The following is a 25,126-nucleotide window of genomic DNA, read 5'->3' on the forward strand; positions in this document are numbered from 1 at the left end:
TCATCCTTAAATCCGTCTGAACATCGATCGCACAACACTGAAACAAATCGAGTAATAGCAACGTAAAAATTCTATTTAATAATAACACTTCCAACCGTTGCAAAATGTACACGCTGCATATCCGAAACCGTAATGCGCTATCTTAAGAACACTTGAATAACAGTGAAAACATTAAACAGTTCAGAATCACGTATAAAAAGGCTAAAAACCTATTAAAATTGGAAATTTTTAATGCTGAAACGAGAATACCCTTACAAGTTTCACAAATATTACACGACCACAAATTATTAATGTATTACGGAGTACCTACTTATTAAAAGCACAATAATCTCAAGACGTTTAAAAATAAAAAACACAGGTTTTCATTAATTTGAAACTATGGAAGAACTGATTATACGTTGATGTATACGCTACAACCATCGTTTATTGACAAAAGCGTTGTTAATATTACGACCTATGCTCTATAATATACAGAGATAACTAACTGTATTTAATAACGTTAGTGATAGCGCTACAAAAACAATTATTTTACAGATTGTAGAGGTTGCTGTAGAGGTTATAAGATACAGAAATTATTTTTAATAATATTTTTTTCATAAACAAACGGGTTCTGTTACAATTATAAACACCATTTTACTATTAAATCTACTTACCCGGCTACCGCCCCGTCGCAGTTTCAGCAGCACACCCGTAAAGGGAAAATATAGCGATTTGCACAAATTTTGGGTATCGGGATTTTTGAAAATTTCGACGTTTTTACATCAAACAAACAAAAAAAGTTATAGAAATTTCCGGAAGATGTATGCGTAAGCGTGTGTTGACCTTTATTTTTATTAATATTTTCGAAAACGGTTCAAAAATGTTGTATACATGCGACATTGACGGCATTAAGTTTTGGACAACATTAACAAAAGGGGGAAGGGTAGATTTTGCCGTTTTTAATTTTTTTGTGTAGAAAATTGAACTTTAAGTACGATGAAATTACTTATTAAGTTATTTAAAAGTCCGATGGTTTAAATCGATTAGATTTAGCGAGAGGGATATTCAACAATATTTCTAAACTTTTTTCCTCCATCTTGAAAATCCATCGACCAAAAAATATGAAATTTGGCACAAATGTTTGGTTATATACCAGAGCTGGCCTGATTTTCGACCCCCGACGGAAAAGAGGATATCACGATAATTTTTTTTTTAGTAACTCTAATTATTCTTAGAACTGTTGATCGATATTGCTCCAAATCGGGCCGAATTACTGAAATATTTAGTAATAACTGAAATAAATAAACTTTAAAAAACAAGAGGGATCGATCGGAAACCGAATTCAAGATATCGATTTTATTTTTACGTTAATTTTTAAGAACGAAAATACAACTGTATGTGGTATTAATACAGACGAATGGGAACTTTAAAAAAAAGCATCCCGTTGGAGCCTTCTGAAGAATTTTTTTATAATTTCTGATACTTTACTTGTTTTAATTAGATATTACTTTATTTCTGATCGTTATTAAAAATGTTATATTATTATTATCGAGGTATTCAGAGGATGAGATGAATGACAATTTTTGTAGCGTGTGAAAATTCCACGCCTGACCGGGATTCAAACTCGGGATCTCCGGATGAAAGGCCGAGACGCTACTAGTCACGCCACGGAGGCCAGCTAATTTAAAAATTGCAAGTTATTTTTAGGACAACCGGTACTTCATAATTAAATCGACATCTAAAAACTCTATGACGTATTTGATATAGAATCGGTCGAGAGCAAAGCCGGGACACCAAAATAAGTACATATTTTACGTAAAAAATTCCCTGTATCGCTTCATTTTTCCCTCTTGTGTTTGTTTCGTTTTCCCGGCGTTTTTATATAAAACACAAAATATGCGGTCAGACAGAAAACGAACCGAGATAGAGCAAGGTACATTTAAATATTTTGCTTATTTTCACGTCCTGAATCGGTCGCCTCTAGAGTACACTTCCCAAGATATAAGTAATTTCGTAAATATCGATTTACGAAACGGGAAAATTATTTTTACATAAATAATATAAATGTAATAAAACCTGCTAATATCGTATAATAAATATAATACGGTATTTCTACGTTAAATTAAAATGGAAAGCTGTAAAATATCAGAATCTTACGAGATCGATATGCGAAATCCAGAATGAAAATCTACTTAATAAATATTGTAGGCTAACGGTTTACGAAGTCGGTAAATTTTAAAACTAAGAGTATAATACATACACAATGAAATAAATGCACGACTGACGCGTGTCAAAATATTACTAAAAGAATAGCGAGTTAACAGCTGAACAATAACGTGGAATTTCAAGTATTGTTAGGGTTTACAGTATGGTGTCATTGTACTAAATATTACCTGTTATTCCAGTTACAAAGTCTTATTCAAGCTAAAATTATTGAATGTATAACATTATTTTACGTAGACATATATATTTACTAAACGTAGTAATACTTAAAAATCTTCTCCTTGTACGTTTAAAAATAAGAATAGTTGTAAAAAGGCAGAATTAATAACCTTTAAAGAATTTCTTTTGATATTAAACCATTTTTCTGTTTTATTTTCTACTTAATTTTTTTTCATCGATTTGTTTTAAAACAAACAAATCCAAAAAAGAGATGATAATGAAAATTAGAACGAAACAAGATTTAAATGAATACCTCCTTTTAATGAACCGGTTTCATCAAATGTTAATACCGTAGTAAAAAGAAAAATTCCGTCTTTGTTTATTAACGGGAAAATAAATTACCGATGTTGCAGTTTTCAAAAACTATAATTAACTAACGCTAAGAATAACAATTATTCTACATTATATCTATGAGAATGGTTCACTGAGAAAATATTTCTAAATATCTATCCGGTTTAAATAAAATAATGGGTTTCCAGTTTAATAATTTATAATATCAAAATACCCCTTGTTCGTAAAATATTTGATGCAATTTAAATCTGAAAGAATATCACCATTTTTGCTTCGATTTGCAATTTTCCGTTCTTACTAGTAATAAAACTATGGAACAAGATTTACAGAAGAAATTAACGGTGGAATTTTATTTCCAGAAATAAAAAATTATCGTTATTAATTTCACTCTCGTTACCGTAAAAATTTACAAAAATCCGACAGAGTTGATAATTTGCCGGCCAAGTCGGAAAAAATTAAGCCGGGAATTTATTCTCTTCTCCTTATACGAAACAGAACCGTAATATACGAATGGAGAATAGTCGAAAAACGAGGAATTTGAACTATTTACTACGCAAACAGTCCTGTCGCTAAGTAATCAAGAGATTTTAATTTAAAAATGTGTTTTAATCACCCGGATGGTAGAGCACATGGAAGTACTGCGGCTTTGATTAAGAATATTTTAAGGCATCACCAGCTTCCAGGTTTTAGCACGAATCGTTTCCAATCGACCTTATATTGGACTAGCTCGGGCCTATTATAATATCTGAAATCTGTAATTTACTGTTCTCAACGTCACACGATCACAGACGACATGTTTTCAGAATTCTTCGGCACTGTAGGTTCTCGTTTTATTGTGGGGTGCGACTGGAACGGGAAGCATGTACTCTGGGAATCTCGATCCACAACTCGAGGCAGACCCTTGAAGGCTACTAATGACAACCTGCAACTCCATGTAATTTCTGAACTACAGCCTACATATTGGCGGACGGATGCGATGAAGGTCCCTGTCTTATTAGATTTTTATATTTCCTTGGGAGTTTATCTTTTGTACACTAATGTTGAGAATAATTATAATTCTTCATCCGATCGTTCTTCGCCTGTTTATCAAGACGATAATAAAAAAAAAACGAAATCCTTAGTTCTCCATAACAACAACACGGACTGGGAGTCCTATCGAAGCCGAGTGGAAGACGGGCTACTTAGAGCGGTTCCTCTGAAAAATGCAACTGCATTAATGATGCGATCTGGCAACTGACGTCAACTGTGTAAGAGGCAGCTTGGCACTCGACTCCCGAGGCGAAGGGGACGGGAAGGCACAGACTATCCGAGAGAGGTGATGAACCTTATTGCCACTAAATGATTTCGAAAAAGCGGCGATCGTACAAGAGACCTGAAGACAAAACAGCTGTGAACAGGTCTCGTAAGTTAAAAAACTAATGTCAGCCTTTTGCCGAATCTCTAAGATCTTTTAAAGACTCTTCCTGGAAAGAATCAGGCCTATTCTAGTAAATTACGTTGTTATTCCTGGCCACCGATTTCGTTTCCGGAGCGATCACTCCGCCGATGTGCAAACTCATAGAATTTTTGATGTCATCAACGGTTGTTTAGAAAATTAGGAATAACGATCAAGGTTTTTTTTGATATACAACAGGCTTTCGATAAGGTGTGGCTGTCTGGTGTGATGTATAAGCTTAAAATGAACATGTCTTAACCGTATTTAGTGTAACCTAGTTCTTGGATGAGCTGTTCTCACAGGTTAAATATGACAAACAGTTATCTAACATTTTGATACCAGATCAGGGTTCCGCAGGGTTCGGTCTTGGGGCCATGGATTTGTATTCCATCTACACTGCAGATCTTTCTAACGCGGACTACGTTACTTTTCCATCCTTTCCTGATGACACGGCGATTATGGCGGTTTACGTTAACCCAAAACTAGCGTCAGAGAAATTACAATCAGAGTTAGATCTTCTCAGCGGGTAGATGTTCTCAGCTAAATAAAAGATACAAATTAACAGCGCAGAGTCGCAAGTCTATGTGACGTTTGCCATGAGGAGAGGAGTCTGCCTAGATGATGTTCGCACACCTCATACGGACAACATACGGAACCTAGGCCTTCATTTAGACCGCCGCCTAACATGGAAGAATCACGCGAAAGAGAAGAGGAAACAATTAAACATTAAACTTAGGCGAATTAACCGGTTACTGAGAAGAAAGTCCGTGGTGTCTTTAAGTAATAAAATGCTGTTGTATAAGGTGTATTTAGCCAAAATGAGTCTGCGGAATACAACTTTGGGGTACGGTAAGCGATAGGAATATCAACACCATGTAACGGTTCCAAAACGAAGTACTGAATAACATATCAGAGTCGCCACGGTTTGCGAAGGACAAGAAAGTCCACGATTACCCAGAGATGCCGTCAATTCGCGAAGATATTTACCGGCTAAACTCAAAGTATGTAGTTAACTTAACACGCGTGAAAACCACCTGGCTTTACCCTTCTGGATAATAGTAAAGATGTGAGACGATTGAAAAGGTCGCATGTATTGGATCTAAAGACTGTTGTGCGATGAATCTCGTCCGTTCCTTTGTGAAGTTTTGCAGATTGCTGTTTAGAGATTAGTTTAGAAATACGATTTCTTTTGTCGCGTTGCTTATCAATTATGAATTGTTTAAGTTTACTGAATTATTATTATTTTTTATGGTTTTGACCTTGTCTCTTGTGGTATACGACTTGTGAGTATGTGTTAAACTCATTTACTTTGTCTATTTTAAAAATTTAACTTTGTTGTTTTTTATAGTTTTGTTATGTCGACTATTTATCCTTGGTGCTCTCTATAATTACTTTTTGAATTACGTGTTTTTTGTTAGTTATATTTTTATTCGTTTCATTTTTATAAAACTATACTGCGTTTAAACCTTTATATTGTCTCAGATGCCTCCCTTTCACGTCATTATTATTCTGTACAATTTACTTATAGTTTCATTACTTAGAAAACCGATTGTAAACAAAACTTAACAAAAAATATTTTTTTTTTAAAATAGTGTAATTAAATTCTTTTCTCTTCAAAACTAAGGTAATTCAAAAATGTAAAAGTATAATTTAAAAAAAGTGTTTTTTGCCCCGTTCCTATACGGGCGTAGGAATAAGCCCAAACACCGTCGGAAAGTATTTTAGCAAATACGCCTGAGAGCCATTAAATTATGTAAAAGAATGTAACTCGACCTTCGAGTAATATTCTTAGATACAGAGGTTCGTATCTCCCTCCCCTCTTGGCGTACTGCGATCGAAATTAAACGATATTATGCCGTATATAAAAGAAACCACCGTGCCAAATTTTCTACGAATCGGTCCATCCAATCTGGAGATATCAAACAAAAAATAGGTTAACATACGTACATCCTTCCGTAATTTTTCGATGCTAAAATTGTGTTTTCCGGTTACAGGGAATCGTGAAACATCAAGATCTGCAAAAACCCCGACGTGAAAAGTTTGGTCCGACTAGCATACTTTCTGTTAGTCGGAAAAGTAAAAAATATAACAACCGACTTCTAATATATAAATTTTAGAAAGAAGTCTTTTTTTAATCTCATTAATGCGGTTAGAAAGAGAATATATGCTTATTAAAAATATAGATCTACGTTAAACAGTAACTTAAATAAATGGAGAAAAAATTTACTAAAATTTTATAACCGAACGATCGAACAGTCGTTTGGATTTAACATTCATCATCGATAAACAAAGCGAAATAGTATACGCGTATACAAGAAAATAATAAGCGGATAAATAAACGACACGAGAAAAAATAATCGTAAGAAACATCATTTTAAATATGTCCGTAATAAACTTGATAAATGCACAGTGAAAAACTACAGTACGAAACAAAAGAAGAAATAAAAATAAATCTTTAATAGTATTTCGTAAGTAACGTTTGTTAATTTATATATAGCGTTAATAAAATTTGGGAACCTTTAAATATTTCTACGTTTAACACACGTCATGCATCAGAGGGATTTTAAAGGTCACTGAAAACAAATTTCGACTTAAAAATAAATTTCAGACTATAACTCTAATCAAAATGGCAGCCATTTAATGATTTTTCACAGCTAATATAAAAAGCGGCCGAATGTATTTGTTAAACGACTGTTCAGTAGTGAAGCAGCAGCAAACAAGTAAAATTACATTTAGTTATTGTTCGTATCTCAAAACATTTTTCTGTAAGAATCACCACATCCCCATGGCGGGTGGGGGGGTATAATTTAAAATATTGAAACGGAAAAGTTATATCACCTTACGGAACATCGAATAAAAATTTAAACGTAAAAAACTTCAGATTATAATAATCCTAACTATAATGGCGATTGTTTAATAATATTTTCAATTTGCTTCTTTTTTTTAAATACTTCACTGTTGAAAAGATAATAAAGAGGTATTATAAGGCCAGTTTTGAAATTAGTCGTAAAAAGTAATAAATACCTGCCATTTTGATTACGGTTGTCTATTCCATAGTTTTTTAACATCAAAAGTTCTGCTTTTCAATGTCTTTTCAAATACCATCACACAACCCACCCTTTCCATTTAAAGTTTTGAGTTGCCCCCTATGAGAACCGCCAGGTTGCTTGGGGTGTGAATATCGAATTAATATTAATTTTCTTGCTTTCTCACTTTTTTTGGAGCCTTCTGGAAAAATTTACGTAATTTAAAACAATCGTCGTTTTTTTCATTATTGTAATTATTTTTCATATTTGTGGGCTTTTGGTTCATAATATGTATTTCTTTATTTTACGGTTTTGTTACAATTAAATTTTCATAAGATTTCTAAACAGAGTTTGGAATCAATGTACATAATAAATAAAACGAACTGTAACGCTCTGCGTATATTTTATCACGACATAAAACGCTAATTGCGCATCTATCAATTAAATAATGATTCTGTGAATTAAACGTCGAATAATGTTAATAGTTCAACGATACTCTTTGTAGAACTATTTTTACCACTTGAAGTGTTTTTTTTAGTATACAGGTAGGTTAGATATACCCATCGGGTTGGTTCAGTGGTTAACGCGTCTTCCCAAATCACTGATTTGGAAAGTCGAGAGTTACAGCGTTCAAGTCCTAGTAAAGCCGGTTATTTTTACACGGATTTGAATGCTAGATCGTGGATACCGGTGTTCTTTGACGGTCGGGTTTCAATTAACCACACATCTCAGGAACGGTCGAACTGAGAATGTACAAGACTACACTTCATTTACACTCGTACATATCATCCTCTGAAGAATTATCTAAACGGTAGTTACCGGAGGCTAAACAGGAAAAAAGAGAGAGGTAGGTTAGATAAAAAAAAAGTTTTCCTACTCGATTGGTCTGACTGTTCGCATACGCATTTACGTATAGCGCTGTTCATTTAAATGTTTTTCTCTTAGATTGAACTAATACGTACTGTGTAATCGGTTTTTAAATTACACATTTTAATTCGGAAACAAAGGTTTACTACAAGTTTATGTTGTTTATGTTTATAGATAGATAACAAAATTTTAACCTTTTGCCTATTAAATTTAATAAACTATTTTAAATTGTTCTGTAATAAAAGTAGCCCGAGTCAAACGGATATCTTTTTGCTTCTACTTCTCTCATTTATACTCGAAAATACCTTTACATTAGAGCCATCAAATTTATTATTTAATTAAATTATCGATTCTTAAGCTGCCCGATTCCTTTGAGTCATTGTGTTAAGCCGCTTTCATCAGAAGTTCTAAAAGTAATCCGGAAGGAACAGGAATCGCAGAAGGCCCCAGCTTTGACTTAATTGCTAACAAAATGCTATTTACGCTTCCTTTCAAAGTTATCCGGTACACAACATACCTCTTTAACAGAATCCTGCCCGCTATCTGTCTTCCCGACGGAGTGGAAAGTTTCACGATCGGTTACAATTCCGAAACCAGCTGAGCCGGTACACGAGGTCTATTATCCATTTTGTGTAAACTTTTTGAGTGATTTTTTCTTCAGAGGCTGCGGTCTATTCTTGAACCTGGTTGTCGAGATGGAAAATCGGGTTGATCAAGCGAAGTCGGATCGCGTGACACTCACACCTCAGGCTCAAAGTCCACGGTATTCACCTTGGTCTTCATCTTGATCGTCGTCTGATGCGGAATATCCGCGTAAGAGAAAAGAGAAAACAACTGAATATTATGTTTAAGGAGATGTATTGGTTGTCGAGCAGGCGGTCACAGCTTTCACTACCTAACAAACGATTATTGTACAGGACGATCCTGAAATCGATATGGACCTACCTGATCCAGCATTGGGAAGCAAGCAAAGGAAACGTCGAGATTATACAGCGATTCCAAAACAGATTATTCGGGAACATCATAGAGGCGATTTGGTTCGTAAGAAACAATGAAATCCACGGAAATCCGGTTACGGTATGTTCGAGAAGAAATAGAGCGATCCGGTAAAAAATAAAAATTGCGGCTAAATAATCACGCGAACGATTTAGTTATTAACCTTCTAGATAGTAGTGAATACGTTAGGCGGCTAAAACGACTCCACGTGTTGGACCTCGGCGACTTACGTGATTTGAGATGGAACCGCATCAACCGACTTTTACCCATCGATACATCGTTCCATTTCAGTTGTATTATTTCGTTATTAATTATAGTTATATTTTATTTTTTTCCCTTGTTTTTGAATTCTTATGACTGATTTTGTTTGGTGTTGAATTACCGATATCGCTATTCTCTGACCTAACTTTATTCGTGTACTTACGTTAAATTTTCTGTATAGAATATTATGCAATTTTTGAAGAGCTACGTCAAAAGCCTCTCTACATGCGATTACAATTGATCGTATTTACTTTAGGTTTCTGTAATAGTGTAACCGATTGTACATTTTATTTTGAGATAAATGAAAAAAAGGTTAAACTATAAAGAAATTGAATTTCGATCAATAAAATGTCTCTTTAATAATACAGTAAATAAAAAGTTTAAAATAAAGTTTAATCTATCGCGTAAAAGTAACATTTCAGTCGACAATCTTCATATACTTAATAAATTAAACGATTTTTTATTCCGATCGCTAATAGTAATACATTTTATAGATCACGTCAGGAGCGAAAAGATGTGCTGCTCAGAGGGAAAAAAGAACTAATCAAGAATTTTTTAATCGACGAAAACCACGATAAAACGTCGAAAAAAATAAAATTACAAAATACACAATTAATTACGAAATAAAACGAGAAATAGATACGATGTGAAATTCAGAAGGCGTTAATGAAAATTATTTGAGCACATATTCATGTGTATGCTGATCGGATGCACAAAATTCACGGTTTTTTAAAACATTTATTTAAAAAATTTATCGGCAAAGTAATACTGTTTCTATAATATAAAATCTTTTAATTTTATTTTAAATAAATTTGTGGAAAGATCTTTTAAACGGTTCGGAAACTTAAAATTTACAGGCTGCCTTTTAATGCTTATGCTACCTTTCATTTACTACCGATCTCTAGAATGTATTTAATTAAGGGGTTTCAAGGGAAACGCCTTGTGTTAAAATTTACTTACGGTTTCTAATTTATGAAATCGAGATTGTAAATATAATTTAAAATACAATAAAATTAACTTTTAGTATCCCGTAACTTTAAAATAAAAACGTCATTCGATTAAGGGAGTCAAAAAGACCAAGCGTTGCTATTGAATGTTTTGATCTTTTTGGCAGTTATACTATAAATATTGCGAAATTTAAGTCATTAATACTTAAAACCTATTTGAAATTTTAAAAAAACTGTCAAAGGTAAAAGTGGTAAAGTCGCTAACCTTTCTCGGCTTTTGTTTTTAGATATTTACGAAAAAATAAGTCTTTTGTTAAACTTACCTCTTAAACTTGAGATAACAGAGTCAAATGTATTTCAATCTGAAAAAATAAAAAATAAACGAATTAATCGGTGAAACATTAAAAATATTTTCAAAGCCCTTAATTTTAAACGTAAAGATATTATTAAAATAATTCTTTTCATAAGGATTTTCAGTCCCGATGAGGATAAACTTATCCTTACTAAAAATAAAACTCTATTTTATGTTACGAATTAATACATAAATTTGATTTAAGACATTATTTCGTTAAAAGATCTCTGTTCCTTCCAGCTTATTTATCTTGTAACATCCTTGAAAGATTGTACGGAGTGTTTGTGAACGTACAAGCCACACGAGACTGTTTTTATAATAAAAAAGTTCATAACTACGTATTTATAATTTACATATTGGAGGAGTAAATAGTTGTAAGGTTTATCGATACGTAGTAAATCCGGCGTCGATTTTGTGGATCTTGGACTTGACACTCCTACAAAGGAGTTTATATGATAGCGCTTGGCCAGACAGTTTAATCGTATCCGGTAAGCGTTTTGCAAAATTTTAAAGAAGAGTAATTATACATAAAATCGAAAATACGTTTTGTTCGAATCGATACTTTACCCGAGTCATGTGCTCGTCTAATGTTATAATTAACGGTAGAAATTTTACATCGTAAGATAGGTGTATTAATAATAAAGATCGGAGGATGTGTTCCTGGTCGGAGAGAAAATGTTACGTTAATTCGTTTTACAGGGTTCAATTCGCTTTTTAAATCGCACACAAATGTAGAAACTTTGTTTACGCGATGCTGAAGAATTAATGTAGCCAGGATTTTTAAAATGAAACAGAATTCAGAATAAATATTTTCATTTATAAGCCCAGATTATATACGTACATCGGGAACGTCTACTGTTTCAAGATAAATAACTAAGCGGATCCTGTTAGCGAAATTTTTTAAATCATCGCCGGTCAGTTATTACAACGTATCTGCGATTTGCAGGGCCGATATTCAAATGCGATTAAATAATACGGTGACATTTACTTGTTCTATTCAAACGGACACGTTCTCCTCGACGATCGAATTAACCCGTGAATAAATACATAAAGGAATATTCATTTACGACAGAACGAAAGAGTATTAACAACACAAGATTAAAATTCATTTATAAATCGCCGATAGTAAATAACAAAGACGCTATCTATCTCTAAAACACTGTCGATCGAATAATCTTCTTAAGATAAAAAAAAGACATTTAACAATTCACAAAATCCTCTTATAACTGAGATAATGTACACTCAACATGACTAAACATTAAATACTTTAATTACCTGTACATTTCATACGTCTTGGAAAAATACTATTCAAGCTACAAAAAATCTGACAACCGAGTTGTTTAAGATGCACGGCATACTCGAACAACTTAATTTAAAATATTTATCGTTTTATTTAAATATAATATCCTTTCGTTTATTTAATTCAACGATTCAAAATCATTGAATTAAATAAATAAAAATCGCGCGCATAGCGTATTTAATTTGCGCGGGTTTGGCGGTACTAGCGCCGACGGTCGGAACTAACTAAACTAATGTAATTTCACAACATACATAGAACAAATTTCGCATGTACGGTCGGCAGACCGGTGTAGCCTCGAGGCTTAACGCACCAGATACCGATTCGAACGGGCGATCGAGTTTTAAACCTGGCCAGACCTAGTCGCATTTTTATACTTTAAATATTATACATTTATTTAATTCTATCGCTCATCTGTGACGTCACGACATAGTAGACGACTTACAACAGCATTTTTTGGGATGGGGATACGATTTTGCAAAAACGTTTTTTTGCAGATATTGTTATTTTTTAATCGTTTACAAATGCGTCAAGAAAATCATGACCTTAATTAGGCGAAATTTGGAGATACTGAGGGTTTCCTTGCTCTACAGCTTCACTCCCTTGGCCTTTTAAGTTGAAAATTTAATGGCATCAATGCCTCACATATAGAAGTAATCTGACCGAGTTTGGTCAAAACCGGTCCAGTAATTCTAGCGATATAAGGTGATTTAGAGGTCGATACAGAACACAAAAACACGTACATACGAACATTAACATCCGCAAAATTTCCATCCGATTTTTGGGTTGCTTAGGCGTCAAAACTTCAAGATCCTGTGAAAATCGTATATGCCAAAATCCGTTTATAATTTATAAACGTTTATAATACTTTCCCTTCCAGAGGTATATCACTTCTGTAGTGCAATCTAAACGGGAAAGTAAAAAAAATAAAAATAAAATTTAAAAAAATTAAAATGTCCTTTTTATGAAGAAATATTTTATTTGCAAAACAAACAAAAAATTGTAACCTTCTTTTTCAGTACGAAAATAAAATTAAAATCTGGTACTATTTTATTTGAGAAATCACGTGAATAATTTTGATTAAAATTTATACAACGAAAAATTAAAATTCTGAAAAAATCTTGTTTTATTAGGTAGCCGAGACCTTCCGAACGGCTCTGGGTATAAACCAATTTTTGTTTTTATTTCCCGGCAAAAATCGATGTAAATAAGAGTTTACGTTACGTAAAATAAACAAAAATCAATAAAGTAGTATAACTAAAAAGGAATTAATATATTACATTTTCTGAACGGGAGAGGAGTTTAGCGGTAAAAGGAACTGAAAAAAATATTAATCAGATTATTCTATAAATGTTATAATCAGACAAGGAATGAAAGGAATTCTATTGAAAAATTACAAACCGTTTTACTTTTTATTCCCTGTAGTCTACACTCATCCTACACGCCGAGTAATGAGTTAATGAGTTAATTCTAATACACGAGAACGTTTTCGATTCAAAAGTATTTAATATATTTTTTGTTTGTTTGTTTTGTTTTAAAACTTGAGAGTAATTGTTTGTATTTAAGCAAGAAACTAATTCTTTAATCTTATTGCATTCCGATCAAAATTTCTGAACACTTCGAGATAGACAAATCATTATTGGGCAAGCCTACCCTACAGATGCCTGTTATTACTTTTTTTTTATATTCAGGTTCTATTGTACTTAATTCGTTGAATTTCATTCGGTCATTAAACGACTACTAGCTTTCCATTTATATACATTATCGGTGAAAAGAAGCTGTCTACCACTATCTCGATAGAAGGTAACATTCTCTGTATAAAACATACAAGAATTGATCATAAAAAAAGTTACTTGGGTTTTTAATTTTCTTTAATTTTTCGTCTTTGTAATTCTTTTTACGTATTTCTCTACAAAAAAAAAAAAAAAAAATTAAGGAAAATAATTCGATTAAAAAACTATAATGATCGAAGAGGATTCCTTATTAAATAATACCTTCTTTAAGTATTCACTACAAAAATATCTATTTTTAATTTTTCGGCTGTATGGGTATACTGTATGACTGATTATACAGAAGAATTTTATGTAAGGAAAAATATGCTAATCGAGACAAATATCGGTTGTCGGAGTTTCTCCAGACCTTGTCGTTTCATGAACTCCCAACCAAAAATTAAAATTTTAGCGCTGAGAAATTCCGGAAAGATGCGATTGCTTATTGTCGGTCTATATTTTTGCTAGATACATCCAAAATAGATTTCGTATGAAATTTTGTATCATGATTTCTGCGAACTAATGCCACTTAATTCTGTTCACGATCGATCGGCCGACGAGGCCAGGGAGATGTAGACCTAATGATTCCCTTCTTTCTTTTTCCTGTTTAGCCTCCGGTAAGTACATTTTAGATAATACTTCAGAGGATGAATGAGGATGATATGTATGAGTGTGAATGAAGTGTAGTCTTGTACATTCTCAGTTCGACTATTCCCGAGATGTGTGGTTAATTGAAACCCGACCACCAAAGAACACCGGTATCCACGATCTAGTATTCAAGTCCGTGTAAAAAATAGCTGGCTTTATTAGGACTTGAACGCTGGAATTCTCGACTTCCAAATCAGCTGATTTGGGAAGACGCTTTCACCACTAGACCAACCCTCTGGGTCGACCTAATGAGTCCCGTATTTCGAAATTTTACTCAAAAATTAAACAAATCTTTTCACGTAATTTAATGTATATATAACCAGGAGTTGTCCAAGTTCTTAGAAATTAAGTCGAGAGTTCCTCATGCTCTGTCTTGGGGCCCGTGTTTTACACCATCTTTACTGCAAACCTTCTGAATTCGGACAAGGTTACTGTCGCTTCCTTTATGGATGAGACAACTGTTCTCGCAGCTGAGTCAGCCCAACTACATCATCGAATAGCTTACAATTTGAATTGGATTTAATAAAAAAAACGGTCGAGTACGTGGAGAATACGCGTTAATTAAGAAAACTCGAACCATATGACATGTACGATGTGGAGAGATGACCGCCTACGGGTTCTTCTTGATGACGGTATAATTCCACAATCTGAGAGTGTGAGGTACCTCGATCGTCGACTAACGTGGAAATTTCATATAAGAGAGAAGAGAAGCAACTTGAGATAAAATTCAAGCAAATTTTCTGGTTGTTGAATAGAGGTTCCCAGTTATTTTTATCTAATAAGCTGCTGGTACACTCAATAATTCTAACTCAACAATTCTATCTGGGTCAATGTGATCGAATTATGGGGTACCGCGAACAGAAGCAATGACGACATCTTACAGCGGTTTCAGAAAAGCTAGCTAAATATATAACAGAGGCATCTTGATTTACAAGGAACAACGAGATTCAATATTATTCATGATTACGGTCCGTGCGGAAGAAGATAAAACGTTTCGGTTCAAAGCACGAACTTCGGCTTAACTAGCACACAAATCACTTGGCAGTGAACCAACTAGACGATGGGGATGACATTAGAAGGTTGAACCGACTGCACGTTCTAACCGTAAGTGTCTCTATAATCTCTTATCTGTCTACAGTAGACTCAGATATGAGTATACGTTTTTTATTCGCCTCTTAATTTCAAATTTGTTATACGTACTTTTTTTACGCCGGTTCATGTTTTTTTTTACTTCTACAAATTATCGTATCTTAATTTGCTTTCTGTTGTTTTATTACTGTTCAGCGTCATCGATAATTATTACTATTTGTATGTTATACGGTATAAAAAGTTTTTATTTTACTATTTTTTGAAGACTTTCGCTGAGGACTCCTTATCGTGTGATTTGGGTTGTGATCCGATTTGCAAATGTAAATAAGCTTAGAAAAAATAAAAGGTAAATAATAATAATAATTTAATGCCGCTTAAGTAGATAGTTTAAATACTTTCTGATGGTGTTTGAACTTATTCAGATCCCTATTAACGAGTACAGGCAAAAAGATATTTTTTATGAACTCAAAGTCTCATTCTTGTGCTAATTAGATGATTCCATTTCATTAATATATCACTTCTGTTTCTAAATTCCGGGGTAAGAGATAAAAAGCCTAATTTTTTGCTTTCATAAATTATCGTTTTGCTTGATATCTTTAAACCGAATGAAACTATTTTTATAAAATTTTGTTCGATGAATTCCGAATACGGGTCGTTGACGTAACTTAATTTTGGTTACAGTTATTCAAGGGGACGGTGATGAACGATAACTATTGATTTCAAATCTCAAAATTTTACTCGAAGAGTATAATTTTTTCTAAAAAAAATTTGTACGTTTTTGCTAAAAAATGATCAAACAAATGTTATCTTTGTAGATTCGTCAAGAGAAAATCGAAAATCATGTTTGAAATTTCAAAAACGTTTCGTACAAAATTTATTAAGTATTTTATGGAATTTAATTTTACTTTTTCAGTGGATTTACGATAAAGGAAATAAAAGTCTAATAATTAAAAATTATCATCCTTCCTATATATTTTTTATTTCTTAGCGTTTCTAAATCGCCTGTTTCCAAATTAAAAAAAAAAAAAACATTTCTGCTTAAAATATTTTAAATAGACGTATAAATGAGTGCGTATCGACGTCTGTTTTGTTTAATGTCAAAATAACATTTTACGCTGTAGTCGTGAAATTCGGTGCGGTAGCGTTTTCATTTATTTGGAAGTATCAATTTCTATTTCTCCGTGGAAGAGTGGTAGAATATTCTACATGAAATTTCACCGGATAATCGAAAAACGGTATAATCAAAACTTTTATTTCAATAATAATTTTACTGAAAATTTCGAAAATATTTTTCATAACGTTACCACGTCACCTTTAAAATATATATTATTTCTGTAAACTATTCATGCTTTTACCTGTTTCCAGTCGATGTTTGTTTGATTATTTTTCTACAAATGAGATATTATACGGATAAGAACGATTTTCTATCTGGCAGAAAATTTAATAAGAGAGTCGGGGGTAATTCACCCCTTCCACTAAAAACAGAAGTTCTATAATAAACTTTCCTAACTTTTCACCGTTCGACTCTATCGACTTGAAAATTTTTTTTATTCTTCTTCTCTAAATGAATCGTATGAATATGGAAAATAGTTTTTAACCTTTATTATAGAAGAAGAGGGGAAATAATTTTTTTTTCAATCAGCCCAAAATATTTCATTTTTACTAATATCTGGTTTAACAAATAATTTTAATTTTTTTTAATATTATTCCATTTTAGATAAATAAGGCAGTAACGTTAATAATAATGATTTTTAATTTTAGTACTGGTAGAAAATTATAAATCGCTAAACCGTTCGAATTTTTATTTAATTTTTAATATTTTTAATTTTGGTTACAGTCGATCGAGGGGGTGGAGAAATAAGGCCACCATGAGTTTCATAACTCAAAATTTTACTGGAAAACTAGAATAATTTTTTTTTCATACTTGAATATTTCTTATGAGGCTTACACACTTTTGGCTTGTGTTGCGTACCATCGGATTTTAACTTATAAAAGGATAATGCCGGGGAAGTAATGTAACTTTTATAAATTAAAAAGACGTTCGTAGGACGGCAGCTTCTCGTTTTCACCCACCGGGTTGGTCTAGTGGTGAACGCGTCTTCCCAAATCAGCCGATTTGGAAGTCGAGAGTTACAGCGTTCAAGTCCTAGTAAAGCCAGATATTTTTACACGGATTTGAATACTAGATCGTGGATACCGGTGTTCTTTGGCGGTCGGGTTTCAATTAACCACACATCTCAGGTACGGTCGAACTGAGAATGTACAAGACTACACTCATACATATCATCCTCATTCATCCTCTGAAGAATTATCTAAACGGTAGTTACCGGAGGCTAAACAGGAAAAAAGAGAGGAAGAGAGAGAGCCTCTCGTTTTCAACCGATCGTACAACCTGCAACCTCTGTAAAATAGGATTTTTCATTGTTATGCGTAGGCTTATCAAATATTTAATTATTCGGGAAAAATATTTTTATTTAATTAGTAAATTTTAATCAAAAAACCTCAGTGATTATTTTAGATATTAATCGTTTATAGAACGTCGTGACAATATCGTAAACAAGTTAATTATAAATTGCAGCTACACAGTTCATTATTAACCGCACTCTTGAAATGTAAATAAATATTAAATTTCCTTAATCGGCTTTCATTCTTAATCGGCCCTATTATCTATTTCGGTGTTTCGAACGTCATCAGAGTCGCTTACTAAATCCTGATGTTAACATGTAAACAGATTTAAACCGAGTTAATATAATATTATACAAGACATAATATTAACACTACAGCGATAAATGTTAAAAAATCATCCGCTTTGTAAATAGGAAAATGCAGACGTTAAATATTCGTACTAAATTTATGTACGATATTCGGCATACGTACATAGATAATATAGTAACATTATTACTAATAACTGGTTATCAATAACAACCACATTAAAATCTACGTATAACATTAGTAATAAATAACACAGATACTTCAGTTGAAAGTTAATGTCTAATTATAAATCATCGAGTTGCCAAAATAAAATTCAATTCAGAGGATATATATATATATATATATATATATATATATATATATATATATACAAACACACACTATAAAGTGTGCATAAACATGTGCGTTCATGCAAACGTGCGTAGTATTTATAAAAGTTATACATCCCAGAACACCCGTTTTCTATTTGGATATATAAATAAAATAAAGAAGATTTAAACTATATAATGAAACAAAAATTTCGCTTACATATTTATTAAACGATGGATGCGAAAATTTTCCTTCTGCGTAAAGAAAGTTACGAAGAATTTTAAATTGGAAATTTCTTCATTTTTGAGTACATTAAAACCGCTCTATTGGCATATCTGATTTCTCAATCTTTCAATATGACAGACAAATATTAATATTTTTTTTTAAATGGAAACTCATAATTTTAACAAAAATTTCAGATAAACATATAATTGTAGTATGTTTTCTCCTAATCGGAACCGATTTGTTGTATGTACCTCGTCTGTAGTTGTAACTATCTAAAATTTGAACCAGTACCCCCTCGAATAATCTGAACCTAAATTAATAATGTAATTTCATTCTCTTTTGTTTACGAAAAGGATTTATACTTTCGATTTAATTCATTACTTTGTAGTAATTTTTAAAACTGCACACTTTTATATAAAAAAAAAAATATACAACTGTAAAATAAAATTAATACAAAAAAAAATTTGACTGAAAACATAGGTTAGTGTTTTATTTAAATTTATATAAATAATTTAATCAAATCGATAATTTTTTTTCATTACTCGTAATGAAAAAAAACGTTATTGCTTTGATCGGTATATACACAAACATCGTAAATATTTTTTATTGTTTTTTAATTTAAAAATATTAGTTTTTATTACTTGCTGTTTTTTTAATTGTGATATTTATAGGTTTTTAATCACTATGCTTTAATAATTTTTTTTTTCAGAAAATTGTAAGATCTCTTAAATCAAAATATAGTAAATAATGAAAAGAAAGAGAAGTCAGTTTAACATTTTTTCTTAATGTGTACGTTTCAATCTGTTTAATTGGTGAAGAATAAGTAACTCCCCCCACGGCCCAATAAGATGTAGTCTTGTACAGACTCAGACCGACCGTTCCTGAGACGTGTGGTAAATTGAACCCCCAACCACCAAAGTACACCGGTATCCGCAGCTTAGTTTTCAAATCCGTATAAAATCGACTAACTTTTACTAAGATTTAAACCCGAGAACCTTCGACTTCGAAAATCAGCTATTAAACGACTGATTTGTGACGACGAGTTAACCACTAGACCAGCCCACCGGACTAATTTAAATTTAAAATTTTGTCAGTGACACAGATGTGATGCGCCTCTTTATTCTACAAATAACATATAAAATAAGCGAAGGATCAAAGGAGATATACAATATAAGTAAACTTAATTAATCACCCAAAAGCGATTGCATCAAGTTCGAGTTATTTTTTTTGTTATTTTATTTAAATTTTAAAAACTTGCGCTTGGGTTAAATATATATTTATATATTACTAAATAAATTTGTAAAAATATAAGAAATAAATAAAAAAAAGAAAATCCAATTTGCTTTCTTTCATTGAAGAAAATCAAGTTAAAAGTTAGATTTGAGCCTCACTTCTTAAGAAAGAAATTTAAAAAATTTACTTCACTTTTTAATTAAGCGATTGAAAAAATATATAAAAAAATCTCAAGATGCATTGTAATAATAATAACCGTCCGCGAAATTACAAACATGATTTTGACAAGACAAATAATTAATTTTAAAACAATTGCGTTGCATACAAAAATAGTATTATAGTATTAGTTAAACGGGAAATCAAATAGAGGGGATTTTTTCTTTTTTCTCAACAAGCAATACTACCACTGAAGGGAAATTTGATTATTGTTATGACCCTAAAATTCCCTTGAGTGGTTGTTATTTATTGAGCTATGTACATTTTCCTTTTTGATATTTTGTAATAACAGCTGTTAAAAACTTAAATAAATGATGAAGACGTTTCGAAATTACTTTTTTAAAAATTAAATTTATTTACAAATAAAAAAACGATTTATTAGTTAAAAAAAAAAATAGGATGAAATTAAAAGTATAAGGTTTAATTATTTTAAACGTAAATTAAAGGGAATTTTGTATTAAAATCTTTTCATACTGAATTAGTATATTTTACTAATTATATAAACAGAATTAATTTTTATCTTTTGTTAATAGGAAAGTGAACTGCTGTCACTACATAATGAATCATTCTCTAAGTAAATAATATATTGATCCGCCGCATTATCTAACAAACATTCCTTTTCAATTAATGCATTATAATGTCTTTAAAATGAATGCAATCAGACCTGTACCTCACAGTAAAATTATTCCAGTTTCTGAGCCACCTGTCAATGTATGTTTTGAAAGCAGCGATGAAGAATCAGGCAGTAGAGAAGAAGACAACAATGATTTTGATTTTGAATTATCTTCCGATAACCCGCATCTTAAATCGCAAGGTGAATTACATGACTCGGTTAGGGATTTAAATTTATCAAAAAATCAAGCTGAATTGTTAGTATCAAGACTGGAAGGTTGGAATTTACTTTAAAAAAATACAAAAATTTTGAGCTTTCAAAGCCGACAAAAAGAACATTCTCAGTACTTTACTGATGAAAATAATTTGGTTTAATGCACAAATATTGATGAGCTTATTTTGCACTTAGGATAAGTTCATAAAACTGTGCACTGGCGCTTTTTCATAGATTCGTCCAGGTATAGTTTAAAAGTGGTTCTTCTACACAATGGTAAAAAATATCCTTCGATGCCAATCGCTTACGGTATTAATTTGAAAGAGACGTACGATCTGATGAAAGACGTTCTTGAAAAAATAAATTATAAAAAACATAGCTGGAATATATGTGGTGATCTGAAAGTTATAGCTATTTTGTTAGGCTATACTAAGTACACGTGTTTTCTATGCGAATGGGACAGCCGAGCTAGGGATAAAGATTATGTTACCAAAGAGTGGAAGAAACGAGACAACTTAACTCCAAATGGAAAAAATATTATTAATGAACCCTTAATTGAATCCAAAAAAATATTTTTACCCCTTCTCCGTATAATGCTAGGACTAATGAAAAATTTTGTAAAAGCGATGAAGATGGATAGTCCCGGATTTTTTTATATCAGGCAGAAATTTCCGAATGTAAGTGAAGGAAAATTTAGAGAAGGAATATTTGTTGGTCCTCAAAGAAGAGATTTTGTCAAAGATGATATATTTAACTCGATGTTAAATATATGCAGCTTGGGCTTCGTTTAAAGACGTTTGTAAAACTTTTCTCGGCAAATAAAAATCCGACAATTACCACGATATTGTTAATCAACTTCTTACTTCACACAGAGCTATCAGATGTATATGTGTTTGAAATACATTTCCTCCACTCGCATCTGGATTTTTCCCCGGACAACCTCGGAGACGTAAGTGACGAACACGGTGAACGTTTCCACCAAGACATTTCGGGGATGGAAAGTCGCCATAAAGGGAAATGGAGTACTAACATGATATCCGATTACTGTTGGACATTAATTCGGGATGTGCCTGAGGCTATTTATAAAAGAAAAGCATCAGCGAAATCATTCTAACACAGCGGCCATGCAAAATTATAAATTTTATAGATTTTTACTATATTTTCCCTTAATTGTTTTTGAAGCGTAAATTACTTAAAAGTAAGGGCGATAGAAAAATTGTATTTACAGTTTTATAATGTACGCAAAAAAGGAATTCAAGAAATAGTGTCACACTTAGAAAAACATTAAAAAACAATTTTTTGTCTATCAGTGTTGTTGGTTGATCTTCTTGGCAGTGGTGTTACTAAGTTTGATTTTACAATCTGATTTACTACTGTGATGATTTTATCGTGTTTACTACGCTGCTGGTTTATAAACTCACGTTTCCTTAGTTTAATAATAGATTATTTTTATTTACTTCTTGTTATTATCTGTTGTTTTGTTTTCGAATTCTGTAATTTATCTTCATTCGGTTACCTATTTTACATTAGGACACTCTCATCACGTGTTCTTGAGAAGTGTCGCGTATTATTAATGTTGTATTTGACGAAGTCTATCATCGGCTGGTCTTCAGACACGTACTTAATCAATTTACTTACGGTTTCAAAGTTAGTAAATAACGCACAAAAAATAATATATATCCGAATAAGCTCTTAAAATTAAACATCTTTTTTTAAGAAAATAATAATAAATATTTTATAAATACTATTTATATAAGAAAAGGCGATAGAGATTAAAAAAACCATTAAACCCGATAAGATAAATAACTGTTATCGCTGACAATTTAAGATAACGAAGGATCAGATAAAAAAAACACATTCTGAACATAAATTAAAGGAATAACAAGCAACTACAACCGGAAGAGGTTGAGATATAGACTTAAAAATTCATGTTTTAAAAGTAATGAAACTAAATAAAAAGCATACATCAAATCTGTTACCAGTAAACTACATCGCTATTTATGTTCTTATATTATTATAAACCACAAATCAGTAAAAATAAAATTATTTAATATATTACTTTGCAGAGTTAATTTTTTTTTTTTAACTAATAATAATAATTATTCTAAAAATTAGCGTGGTATTGCCAAAAGTAATGAAACAGAAAGAACACTACTGCGAAGGGCACGTTCTATCACTACGTAACCTATTTTTTAAACAGCATCAGTTTGATGGTAAAATTCGATAAATAATAGCGAGTAATCTATTAATGCTAATTTAATGTAAAATATCTTTAGGAAATCTACGTCATTCTACAGCTGTTTGTTCTTATCATATAAAAGATTTTTGTAAAAACATGCTTATTTCTACCGGCTCGAATATTAAAAGAAAATTTCTTTACAACATTTTCTTGCGCATATTCTACAAAAATTCTTCTTAAACGCCGTCGTTTTTATCGGAAAATCTACAGAAAAATAGGAAAACCCTTCCTAATTTAATAACACAGAAGTGGGAAATTTGCTCCGATCGATTCCCCGATCAATAAATTGGAGGCAGTCTGTGTCAAAACGTAAAATCCGTAAGGTTTATCGCAAACGTACTTTAAGAGCGACTTGAATAAATGACGGGTACTCTCTTGTTTCTTATTATGAAATTAAATGCTCTTCGTAAATAACGTATCAATTAATTCTCACAGTTTCAGCCGAGGTTTACATTCCGGCCAGGTTAGTGCTAGAGAAGTCAAAAACAGTAAATGTTCGTTCGCTTCTGCAACAAATATATTACCTAACAGCTCAAGTCTTTTTAGTACTTTATTTTATCTTTTCCTTTAATCGCATTATTTTTTAATCGTCAGAAACAATTTTTTCAGAACTACGTGATTAAATTCTTTTTTCTTTTTTGCCGAGGATTCTTACAAAACATTTTATATTTTTTTAGTTTTTCCTTTATACCATATTTCCAAAAATCAGATATTTTGCTGATAAAAGAACTCAAATTGACCACAGCCCATTACACAAAATTTTAATTAAAATGATTTGCGTATAAAGAAATCTTTCAACGCGTTTGACTGATTTTTAAAAAGTTATATAATAAGAAAAAAACAGATAATCCGGTAAGGCTAAGGGCTTACTACTACTACTTGAAGGGACAACTATTAATATCCGTTCATTCCCATCCCCATAATTTCGACTAATTTTATTAAGCGTTTCCGATAGCGCAACAGCATCAAAAACACCGATTTCATGAAGAGGGCGTCTGAAAAATTAATTCCTGGTCTTCCCATGTGGTTATTGGTAATGCGTCGTACCACAATTCACTTCTAGAGAAGCCTACGAATTCAAACGGTAGTAAAAGCGGCACGATTAATCGGTTAGAAAAGAACAATATTCCGTTTAATAAAGCGATGTTAAAAACCACATTTGCACTACAATTAAATCACACAGAAATTCACAATAAAGTATCAGTTTGCTGAACTATTAAAAAAACACGGTCATCAGGTTCTACGATTTCCATCTTACCATCCCTGTTTAAATCCGATCGTGATTGTATAGAAAGATATGAGGTCGCCTCTTAAGTTTGCCGACGACCACTAGATGACGCTGTTGAGATGCGACACTACTATTGTAAAATTTGATTTTTTTATTGTTACACCAGTGGCAGCGCAGAAATCGGCCGTGTAGTTTGTACGATGAGCGTTTAATAAAACAATTTTGTGTAAAAAAAAATTGAAATGTCACGTGGAAGTTTTTCGTCAGATGATTTTTTACGAATTTAGTAAGGGCCTAACTCAACAGCAACGTCTCGAATCTCTTCGTTCGACTTTTGGTAACGAATCACCGTCAGCGATGAATTTCGTGAAGGTCGATCAAAATCTGTTGTTCCAAAAGACATCGATTCTGTATGCAACAAGATTGAAGAGGATCTGCATGCGACTTACCGCAAGATAGAGGCGTTCTTAGATATACCGAAGACTAAAGTACATTCGATTTTGCGTGAAAATGTAACTGTGAAAAAGATCTGTTCGCGATGAATTACCCACCATTTGATCGAAGCTCAAAAACAGGCTCGTGTCAGTAGGCGTAAGGAAGTTCTGAAAAAATTCGACCGAGGAAATATAAAATCCGTATACAACACCGCAACAGGAGATGAAACTTGGATATAATCGTACGAGCCGGAAACTAATTCACAATTAACTTTTCGGGTGTTCCAAGACGACCTGAATCCAAT

The 25,126-nt window shown here is 32.2% G+C and overlaps 1 protein-coding gene across 2 annotated transcripts in view; it reads right to left on the reverse strand.

The window, feature by feature from the left end:
* The window catches only part of LOC142330487 (extracellular serine/threonine protein CG31145), a 514,347-nt gene that overhangs the window by 359,002 nt on the left and 130,219 nt on the right, over positions 1–25,126 (reverse strand). For both annotated transcript variants that reach the window (XM_075375768.1, XM_075375767.1), the window contains one exon: positions 10,568–10,606. The gene's annotated coding sequence lies outside the window, so the exon portion shown is untranslated. The remainder of the gene's footprint in view (positions 1–10,567; positions 10,607–25,126) is intronic.

Source organism: Lycorma delicatula, chromosome 9 (assembly GCF_047948215.1).
Source record: "Lycorma delicatula isolate Av1 chromosome 9, ASM4794821v1, whole genome shotgun sequence".
Classification (NCBI taxonomy): Eukaryota; Metazoa; Arthropoda; class Insecta; order Hemiptera; family Fulgoridae; genus Lycorma; species Lycorma delicatula.